The sequence below is a fragment of the Oryzias latipes genome, chromosome 2, assembly GCF_053564925.1.
Source record: "Oryzias latipes strain Hd-rR chromosome 2, Olatipes_Hd-rR_3.1".
Classification (NCBI taxonomy): domain Eukaryota; kingdom Metazoa; phylum Chordata; class Actinopteri; order Beloniformes; family Adrianichthyidae; genus Oryzias; species Oryzias latipes.
In genome coordinates, this window is record NC_136238.1 from 44,878,863 (window position 1) to 44,890,474 (window position 11,612).

The 11,612-nt window shown below is 44.3% G+C and overlaps 1 protein-coding gene across 1 annotated transcript in view; it reads left to right on the forward strand.

Annotated features, from left to right (window-relative positions):
- LOC144989280 (uncharacterized) overlaps positions 1 to 10,875 on the forward strand; it is a 160,981-nt gene extending 150,106 nt beyond the window's left edge. The window contains exons 12-14 of the mRNA XM_078941432.1: positions 13 to 9,103; positions 9,874 to 10,183; positions 10,323 to 10,875. The gene's annotated coding sequence lies outside the window, so the exon portion shown is untranslated. The remainder of the gene's footprint in view (positions 1 to 12; positions 9,104 to 9,873; positions 10,184 to 10,322) is intronic.
- The last annotated feature ends 737 nt before the right edge of the window (positions 10,876 to 11,612 follow it).

Sequence of the window (11,612 nt, forward strand, 5' to 3'; positions counted from 1 at the left end):
TCTTCTACACAGGACCTCATGGAAAAGTGTTTGGCTCCTTTCCCAGGGACCAGGCCCACATTGGAGGATCTTCTTCTGCATGCGTCCGTAGCTGACAGGAGGAGAAAACGGTCCGGTCCAGAACTAATCCGGAACGACGCATTGAGGGAAGTGCCATCTTCTTTTCCTTTGTGTGTGGGTTCACTCCATGACCCATGGAGTGGATCCTCTTCACATTGGATATGAACATGTAGGGAATGTGGGCGTGGTTAGCAGAAAAACCTCCGTTGCTCCAAGATCAAAAAGTCTACTTTTGATTTGATTTGATTTATTTATTTAAGTATCATGCACTAATGTGCCCAGCCCACACGGGCTTATATGACACTAAAAAACAAAACAAAATACACAATACATAAAGATACATCCCCATCACAAAAAGAAAAAAAGAATCCCATAACCAATAACCCCCCTACTCAGAGTCTAACAGAATGCATAGTGTCCATTCTTATTGTCCATGCTTTTGACACAAAATTTGCCTAACAAAAGATTTCATTTTCAAAAAGCCAACGTAAAATTTTGTCTTCAGATAACCAAAACAAATCAGGACATTTCTTTTCTATAACGTCATACATACAAAGTCTCTGTTTCTCATACAAAGGACAATAAAACAAAAAATGAAATTCATCCTCCACCACTCGCAGCTCACAGACCTCACAGAGTCTTTCCTCCTCAGGAATACCTTTAAAGCGCCCTACTTCCACCTGTAGGGGGAGCACTCCTGCTCTCAGTTGAGCACACAAGGATCTTTGTCCTCTTTTTAAGTTATATATAACATATGGTTCAGCAGAAAATGTGTCCTTAATTTGCAAATAAGTTCATAATTTTGGTTTTTGAAGCAGTTTCATTTTCCAGTCTTTTTCATAATAACCAACTAAAGTTTCCTTAACATTATCTATCTTACATTTCAAACAATTGAAAAATAATGATTGTAGGTTCACAGAGGACAGAATGTTAAATACATCATTACACCAGGGATAAATATGAGCTCTATCCCAATCAAATACTTTATGTGCAAGTCTCTCTGCAGGTAAAGTCACCAGCCGGTTCCATAATCTGAGAACTTCTGCTCTTTGTCTGATCACACAAGGTTCCCACCCCATGTCCCCCTCTATGGCGGCTTTAGTGGTGAACCTGTGTACACCCAGAAAATATCTCATTGCCCTGTATTGAACCTTATCACACTCAGGAGCATCTTCATAACCCCAGACTCCTGCAGAATAAAATAACACAGATCCCACCATGGCATCGTACAATTTACCAAACGTGTCAAAACTCAACTCAGGACAAACCTTCATCTTATTTATCACTGCACCAAGTGCCCTCCCAGCAGAATCTGATAACCGCTGCTTCCCTTCTGAGAACATCATATTTTTATGAAAAACAAGAGCAAGATATTTATAGGTATCAGTATACATAAGAGTAGTTTTACCAAAATAAAACAGAAAATTACTTTGAGGTACTAAAGGCTTTCTAAAATGAACGATTTGTGTTTTATCACTATTGATAGTGAGTCTCCATTTGTTACACCAGTCATTCATTGTATTTAACATTCCTTGTAATTTTATTTCCTCATCCGCTATCAAAACAATATCATCAGCATAAAGTAATATGCTCAAGTTCCAATTATTGATATCAATACCCAAGTTAGTTTTCTTAATTTCTTGAGCTAAATCGTTGACATAGATAGAAAAAACTTGTTCCCATTTGTCTGAAGCTGACGTCAATTTATTATCCATAGGTGACCAAAAGATGAAATCGTTGCTTTGTTGCTTTGATAAAATTGGATAAAATCAACAGAAAAATGGATTTTCTATCGACTTATCACATTCTCTTACCATTATGATCGTCTTAAATTGTGTTTTTCTGAGTCACTTGTTGATGCTGATTGCAATGCTAGCACTTTTAGCCAGATTAGCATAACTACCATTGTTGGCATGTTTGGCAATATGTTCTGAGATGGTGCATGATGCTGATTTGCTATTTTAGCCCCATTTGTATAAAGTTACAATTATCCAGTGGTAAACCTAAACATCACTAAGTCACTTGAATCATGGGGGGTGCACTGTCATGAGGTACCCCCAGGAATGGTGGAAGGTGGTGGCAGCCCCCACCAGTCAGATGAGCCAGTGTGGCGTCTCCCTTCCTTCTTTTTGCACACGTGCTGGCAAAGACAGCGCTGCCTTTAGCACAAACAAACACACACACACAGGCTTGCGCCGTGTGTCTCTACTTTCCTACATATGCACTAGTGAAAACCCTGGCTTAAGCAAACACACACAAACAAACACTCTGTTTAAAAAAAAACAGCGCAAGCAAATCTGAGTTGGTTTTAAAAATTTATTTTTACTTCATAAGTCATAAAAGTCATAAAACTTAAATAGTCATAAAACTTAAAACTAACATAAAAATTCTTCAAAGTCCTCATCTTCTGTATCTGAAATGAACAGCCGGACTACATTTCTAACAAACACATCAGGTTCCCTTTCATCAGTCAGTCTGTGTCGTTGCTGCTGCTGCTCACTAACTGTGGCGTAACTCGCCCTGCGCTGCCTTCCATAACAATACCAATCAGACTCTTCCTGGCCCTTTGTACGTATCCTACCGCGCTGCTCCCGTTCTCCACATTGAGACTCACCAGGAGGTTAGAAGTGAGCAGCACTTTGTCCATGTTGGTGATTCAGCTGGGCTGGAGGTGTTTGTCTGCGATCTTTTTACTGCTGTATGAGCGGAAGATGAACAGCTTTTCATTGTAATCCGCTGAACATGGATGGAAAGATGACACCGCTAAACGAAAGTAGAAAGCTTCCCCTGTAAGCTTCTCCAAGCCGATCAAACTAATTGTTAATCTATTATCTCTAAAAACTATTGCATATAACATGTTTTTGTGTCACATGCTTGGGGGGCGATACACTACAGCTAACACTTAATTTAGAGCCAGACTCCTGTAAACAACACATTCCAAATTAAGGTCTGGCTTCTCCAGAATCTGGTAGTCTCCCTCCGTCCGTACAGTAGATCCCAACCCCACCATGTTGCTGGCTCTTCAGGCCAACTAATGCTGGGTTGGTTCCACTGTAGGAAAGCTGAAGCCGTCCATTTGGACAGCTTCTAAGGCAGAGCTAGGGGTCAGCCATGTCTCTGTCACGGCAATGCAGTTAGGCTGCAGCTGCTGTGTACAGTGGGCCAGATAGGAGACATGTCTGCACAATCCCTGAACATTTAGCAGGAAAACTCTGAAAGAAGACGGGTCACATCTTCTTTCATCACTCAGGAGGGGGGGCATCTTCTCCAGAGCAGCCTTCGCATGTTTATTGCAGTAAATCGCCTTTTCCTTAAAATCCCAAATGATTAACCCCTCAATGGTCCTGACCCGACTCACAGCAACATACACCTGTCCAGCAGCAAAGATCTTATTGAAGGAGACCACAGCCTTGTCCACGGTCAGGCCTTGTACCTTGTGGACGGTACAAGCCCATGCCAGCTTGAGTGGGAACTGTCTCCTCATGCCCCCCTTTTGGCTCACCCGCTCTTCCTCTGACTCTATAGCAGGGGAACAGGGCTGGTCAGCTTTGGCATACCTTCTCCGAGCTATTTTTCCAATTTCCTCATCATCAAATTTCACTTAAATGTATTTGAACCCCCTCTTTACAGAATTCAATGTGGGTGACTATGCCGCGGATGAATTGTAATTTGGATTCTTGGCCAGCCTTGACCTTGGGGTTGTACATTTGGGGCATTTCTGAATCTTTTTGTCATTGATAACAAATGTTCGGCCGGATGCTGTTTTAAGAAAGTTGAAGTGACATTTGGTCCCCCCCTTCTTACACGACTTTGTGTGGTTCCTAGAGTGCTGCTGGACAGCCAGAACAATTTCCTTCAAAAGTTCAGCCCAATCCAACTGGTCAGCTGTCTGGGTTCTCCCCTCCTGTCTTAACACAGTGTCGAGGAGATTTTTCCAACGCATGTCGGCTGCAGAGAACGAACAGAACCACGTTGGAATACCCAGCTGACGAACACAGGCCAACAGGTCCTTCTGTGTTGCCTGCCAGAATGCCGGAGTGCCTCGAATAGGCCGGAGGAAACAAAAGCCCTGATCTGCTTCCAGCAGCTTCTTCAGGGTTTTCTCAGAACGTGCATCGGCACTTACACCTTCAGATGCACTTCCTGATTTTTCTTTTCTGAGAGCCACAGATACACTAGAAACAACCTTCTCCACCTCTGACATGTACTGTGCAAAGAAGATGTACTCGACGTTCTGTGCAAACCTGCCGTCAGCATGGAGGATCCTGTTGTTAACGCGAGAGAGTTAATTTGAACTTTCTGTTTTCGTGGTAAACGTTTTTACCATCGGGAAAGATGACAGGAAAACATTTAGCTTCATTTTCTCGATTAGTCAATAATCGGACCGGATTATTTCCTTCCGCCGGGGCCAAATTCAAAATGTCTTCAAAATACTGATCCAGGACTTCTTGGCCGATGTCCACTGGGAACAGAGCAGAATCTTGGAACATGCAGTGATTCTGTCTGTCATGGAGAAGCTCATCTTCTCCATCATCGGCCTCATCCTCTTTTTTTTGTCCGCCTGATTTTCTGGTTCGTTTCGATTTTCTTCTTCCAATTCTTCTTTACAAAAGTCATTGAGCCAAGCTTCATTAAAGTCTGTCTTTGTAATATTTATTGTTGCGTTTCAAATATTGCAAGGCTCGCCTAATGTGCATGGTATCCACAAACTGATACTCATAATGACCTTTGTAAGTCAGTTTACGCTTTAATTTGACGCGCAGCAGAGACCCTTCCATGTCAGACCGAGGCAGCACATTGGTCGTTTGCACCACGTTGGCAGGAACACACGTGATTGGGCCGTGAACACCATTCTGCCCACCTTTAGGCAGAGCAAGCATCTTCATGAAAGGTATATGCAGTGCAATCAGATGCTGCTCCAAGCTATTTAAACAAGCCAACTCAGGTGGGACAGGACACACCTCCAAATTGTTACCGACCCACTCGGGCGGGGTCAGACCTCTTTTTAACTTAGAGTCACAGCAGTGGCAAATCCACAGAGCGCTCCTCGCCGTCTCTAAAAACAAACACGGGCTCTCACAGTCCATGTTGCAGCGGTGCAGGTAGTCCTCACTAATGCACACATCTGCAATCTCTGCCATCTTTGCAGATTTGCTGTACGTCTCCCTGACGCACAGCAAAACCTGGTGATGAAGCAGATGTCTGTTGCACACACAGCAAACAAACTCTGGACCTTTTTCCACCTTTTTTAGAAAGTCCTGCATGACTTCCTGAAAACTCTCTGCCTTCTTTCTTAACAACTGCCTCTTCTGTTGAACATTACTTATGACACTCTTTCTGAATGCAGGATTCTCCCTGTGTCGCTTTTTGTTTGGAGTCTTTAATTTAAGTTTTTGTGTTTTATCTTTTTTATATTTGCCAATGCTCTGAGCTTTCACCTTGGTCCTGTGAGCGGAATCGTCTATATTTTGTTTTCTCTTTTGACTTAAACATTTCTCTGTAATCCTCATTTTTTAAATATGATACTTTTAGTTGCCTCCTTTTTATTAACTTGACTTTCCATCTGTAACTTGCATCTTTCATGTATTTTTTCCGAATAACGTGCTTTAACCGTTCCCTCTCATTTTCTCTGTAGATTTTTCCTTTAAACTTCTTTTGCTGTTTATTTTTGGTATACCAAGTATTTAGAAGCAACTTTTATGCATTTGCTCTGGTTGTCAATTCTGGAAGTTGTCTTTATGTCTGTAGAACAAATGTCATCTTTTTCATGTGAACGCGTGTGATATGTTTTTGGTTGTTTGTTGGCAGAGGCACAACAACCAGCACAGCGGTCCTGTTGTGGATCTTTAACGCACACAACAGTCTAAATGTGTTCCACCACAATTTTCTATATAAATTGCGTTTTTACATAATTGTCGACCGCTGCTCTGGTGCTGAAGCCACCTGCCATCAAACAATACAAAAACGTTTCCTCCTACTGTAATAAATCAGCCGTGGCTTGAATTTCTACGTCTGTGGCCCAAACTCTAATGAAACACATTCTAGATTTAATGATGTACTCAGCCACAGAGGAGAACTCTCGCCCAATTACCCAGCTGTACAGATGTGGGTTTGCTTCTAATTGTTTCACGACGGCTAACTGAATTTTTCTGTGGCTGTTTTGGGATCCGCTCACAGCCTGAGAGATGGCCCTAAAGTAACAATTTCCATCTCCTATGATTCTTTCGTTGGTACAGGGGGGCCCTAACAAACCAATGGGAGGAGCAGGTGGGGCATTAAAATTTTGGAACTCAATATTTAACATTGAGCACAGAGCCTGGCAGACATCCAGATTTAAAGGGTTAAAATAGAAAATTTCCTGCTCAGGCTCACTAAAAATGACATCCTGATCCTCCACAGCAACATCATCCAATTTGACTTTCTTCAGGCTTTCACCTGAAGGGTCTGCATTATCACTTTTTAATTCAATTTTTCGTTTTGTTGCTGTCTGTTTAGCTTCTACTGTGACATCTAATGAAGTGTCATGGAAGAGGCTCTCTTTGCAGAGGTTCAGGGAGTTACTTTCTGCAGGACTTCCTAAGAAAGGGTCAAATGTTTCTGAAGCAGAAAAGAGAACCACACCAACTATTTCAGACTGAGTCAACACAATGCCCTCGAATGACCTCTGCAGGTAGTCATGAACTTCACCCACAGAGTCAAAATAATACACCTGTTCACTCAGGACTGCGAGAATGGGAGTCTACAATAGCCCAGCATCCATTCTCAGCAATGACGGCACACGCGTTCTCACACATCGTCAGCAGACACGTGTTGTACTGTGCCGTCATCCTAGCCAACCCCTCCTTCAGGGGAACCAACACACCAACATCAATGAACTCGCCTGAATCTATCCTAGCATCCCCACTAACAACTTCCCCAAAAACACAGGACAGTTCAACCCCATCTACCACTACTTGACCTGGAAGATCAGTCACTCTCAGAAAACCTGCAGATTCAGTGATTTTGTTCTGTCTCTGCAGGTCCGAGTAAACCTGATCTCCAGCAAGCAGCACAGAATCCAACTCACAACTGTCCCACTGAAACACACTTTTAACAGTGTGCTTGGCAGCAGCCACCAAAGAGATGGCCATGCACTGCCGCCCACTGTTGCTCCCAAACAGCTCACTGCCCTGGTGGAACGATCCTCTGATGCTGGGGAACTTTAACGTACCAGCAGCAGGAACAGGACCAGGCTCCTGGACCTCAGAGGTTACCAGCTCATCATCTGAGGAGCCAAACGTCACACCAACCTCCATGTCAACTGAACTAGAGTCTGACACAGCCTCAACACTAGAACTGGCAGGAGCAGGAACCACTTCACTTAAGTTTTCAGAGGAACCAAACAAGATTACAGGGTCTGAACGTGGCTGAACCACACAGCAGATGCAGGAAGGAGAACAGCTCTTACCTTTGCTGCTCTTCTTACCTCCTGCAGCAGGCCGTCCACGCTGCTGCTGGTCCTTTAGGAAAATAGGAAAAAAAAACATTACTTTCAAGGAAAAAAACATAAATGTTCTTTTTCTGTGTTAAATCATAAATCGAACCTGAACACCTAAAATCAAATTCATAAATTTGATCATATTTGCCCAAGAATCATGTCTGTTAATAAAGGAGCACACAACAAAAGCTTAAGTAGGAACACAAACAAACATGTCAAACTTAAAATGACCATAAATAAAAACCATCATCAATATTGAGCTTTTCCCTTTTCTCCTCTCACCTGGTCCACAGGCCGCTCCACCGTCACGTCCTTGGTAGGAGACCTAGGTGTCACCCCCACGCGGTCCTGCATACAAACATGTAATGTATTTAATGTCAGACTTTTACCATGAACTAGGTGCTGCAGCATTCTGACAGAAAAAAACTACAAAGTCATTATACCTGGGCCGGCACCCTCTCCTTCCTGGCACGCCTGCCAGGTGAAGGCCGGGGTTTCACCTCCACGTGCTCGGGGACCTCCGCCTTAGTGAAAAACAAAAGAACACAGAAATACACAGCATTAAATGTTTATGAAAAACATCTAATTTATAAATCTGTTTCTACAACAATCTACACTGTAATGTGTCCTCTTCTTACTTGGCGCCTGGGGGCAGCCCTCTGGGATGCAGCCACAGCCCTCCGGCAATGCCTAGCATGAGACGTCTGAGGAATAATGACAAACACCAGAAAAAAGTATTTAGGAGCAGTTATAAAGCTATTCTGAACTCTGAGCATCAAGACAAAACAGTTACCTTGTTCCCAGCGGGAACAGGCGCAGCAGCTCCAGCACAGTCCAGATCTGACGGGTAGAATTTGTCCATCAGATCCAGAATAGCAGGGCTGAAGCGCACGGGCGACACCGGGAGAGGAGCAGCCTGTGGAATAGAAAACACAGAAATGTTATCATGTGGACACAACACACACACACTGCAGTTTTATTTTTCCTAAAACTGACCTGCTTTCTATGGATAAGAAGAAAAAAAGAGAACTATGTAGACACTTGATGTAGTCCCTTCCATGGACCACAGACCTGCTCTGCACACGCCACTTCTGGTCTGGCTTTCAGGAAGCTGGATTCACCTTGAACACATGGACAAGTTTAAAAGAGGAAAAATAATTTCATTTGTATGAAATGAGCTGACGCTTACCTTTGCCTTCCCTACCTTGCAAGCCCACTCAAAAGGGTTGGTTGGAGGAGGGGACACAGGGTGCTCCCTCACAACCACCTTAGGAGCGACTCACCGCACGGCAGGCGGGGCGACGCAGGAGGAGGCGCCTGGACCTCTGGCTCCACCAGCTGCAGAGCAGAGTAGTTCCACAGCAGGGAAGCCAGAAGGACCATCCCTCCATCGTCACTCAGGTGGACTTGAGAGACCTCCCCCCCCAAGATTTGCTTATATAGATATGGTTGTACTTATCGTACTGAGAAAAGCTGTCTGCATCAAAACAACCAGAACCATCAACCAACCCCATCGCGGGCCCACAGCGACAAGTCGTCCAAGTTGAAGTGCTCAGCAACAGACAGGTACTTAATACCTGCAGCAGAGTGCAAGTTTGTGAACCATTCCCACAGACGATAATCTACATCCACCGCCATCCTGTTGAAGTCTTATTGAAGAAATGTCTGTAGTGAGACGAGGCGGGAAGTCAGGGACGAAGAGCTGGCAAAATAATCCCACAAACAAACAAACCAGAGTCTGCTTGAGTAATAACACTTTCTGCTGCTGCCTCACCTTCTGTTCACCTTCTGCTTCTCTTCATGCAACGATTAAAACAGCTGCGTTTGGTAGCTAGCATCAGAAAAAAATGACCATCCTTTGATGTTAAAGCTATAACTACAACACGTAGCTCAAAATGTAGCTGCATCAAAGGACTCGAAATGAAAATGAAACTTCAATACCTCAATATGCATTTTTCATTTTCTACTTAAAAAACGCTTATTCTATGTCGTAATTAAAGCGAAAATGCAAAGAGGGGATTGCATTTTTATTTTCACATCCATCACTTGGAAGCACCGCGGTTTATCGTAACCTCCCTCTAGACTAGCTTTGTCTTTGGACTGGCAGACGCTTTTGCGGCCTGCAGGCTCTTTGCAGCCCCCAAGATGATATTTTGTGGCCCTAAGTTTAAAGTTAGTGCGTTCTGCCAGTTTTTTTATAAATGACACTTTTTCAGTGTTCAAAGATCTGCAGAAGAACTTCTTCTTTTCTTGTTTCAAAACTTTCTGCTGACATTTGTGCTCCACAAAGTTCTGCTTGCAGCCATCAGCTCTTCTTTGTGTCTTTGCTCCAACAGACTCCTTTAAAGCGCGTGCAGAAGAAGCAGCCGTGCACGCTCACATGCACTCTGAGTCCTGCTGCTGTGCCTCAGCAGATTCAGCTGAGAGTCCAGCGGCTGATGTTTGTGAGCAGACAGTGACAGAGTCCTGCTGCAGCTGGATGCTGCTCTGACAGACACATCCTCAACAAACATCCTCACCTTTTCATCCACGAGCAAAGATGCAGAGTTTCCTGTGAAGCTGCAGCTTCTCAGTGAAGCTCTGAGGAGAATGATGACAGGCTTCAGGACAACAGTCAGCCAATCAGAGCAGCAGAAGCTCCAACAGGTGAAGATGACAGGAAGCTGCTGCTCTGAACAGGACTGAAGCTCCTGCTGCTCTTTCTGCTGCTGTGCTGCATCACTGACTGACAGACCAGGACCAGGAGACACTCCTTCATCTCTGTCTCTACACTTTCTCTCTGCAGGTGGGAGGACTGGTCAATCTGATGTTCCTCCTGGAGGAGCAGAGAGGAGCAGCAGCAGCAGCTGGTCTGCAGAGATGTTGTGACTGGACGGTGTTCCTGGGAGGTGGAGAGCAGAGTGATGGAGGAATCAGAGGAAGTGGAGATGAGTGTCAGAGCTGCAGCAGGAACTGATCTGAGATCAGCTCCACTGTCTCTCTCAGCATCAAGTGGACAGTTATTGTGCTGCAGCTCCCCCGGTGGACTGATGGAGAACTGCACTTCCTCTTCTCATTCTAACTTGGAGTGTTGATCTGAAACATGGGTTGGATTCAGATGTTCAGCAGCTCCAGGGTCTGGAGAAAAACAGACCTGCAGACAAACAGATTCTTTTCTAGATCATCAGTTGAATCATTTTTCTATCATCTCTGTTCTGTTGATGATCAAATATTGACTCATGCAGTTTGAAAGACTGAGTTTTGCTTTGATTGATGTTTTCCACAGTTTTCTGACTGAACTTCCTTTTTCTTTGGTGTTTTGTGGGTAAAACTCTGTTCTTTTTCATGCTGACAGCATTTTCAGCTGCAGTTTTAAAGAAGTTTCATCTAAATCCAGTAGAATCTCCTCATTTTCTAGAATGTCTAAACTAGTAGAAACTTTCTGAGCATAAAGCCTGTTTTCTCCAGAGGACATGAATGAACAGAGTGGATCTTAGTGAGGAATGACAGCCTTTGGATGCAGAGAATCACTTTGATGCAGCTGCTGCAACAACACCAACTGCATTGCAAACCATTTCTTTGCCAGGTTTGACACTCAGAGGCCCCCAGCAGACACGCCACAATCATCACCACCCCACACCAACAGTACCCTAGTACTCCAGGAGCAGGAAGTACGACGGGTGCTTAAATCAGCCAACCCCAGGAAGGCAACGGGACCAGATGGAGTACCAGGCAAAGTACTCAGCGCATGCGCCGACCAGTTAGCAGACGTTTTCACCAGAATCTTTAATCAGTCCCTACAACAGTGCAGCATCCCAGCCTGCCTCAAAACCTCCACCATAATTCCGGTTCTCAAAAAGCCAGCAGCAGACAGCCTCAACGACTACAGGCCAGTCGCCCTCACGCCTGTAGTCATGAAGTGTTTTGAAAGACTGATAGCAAAACACATCAAAGATAATCTCCCACCCACCCTCGACCCGCTCCAGTTTGCCTACAAACCAAATCGCTCAACAGATGATGCTATTTCCACCACTCTTCACTCTGCCCTGAGCCACCTGGACCACCCAGGGAACTACGCAAGGCTGCTCTTTCTGGA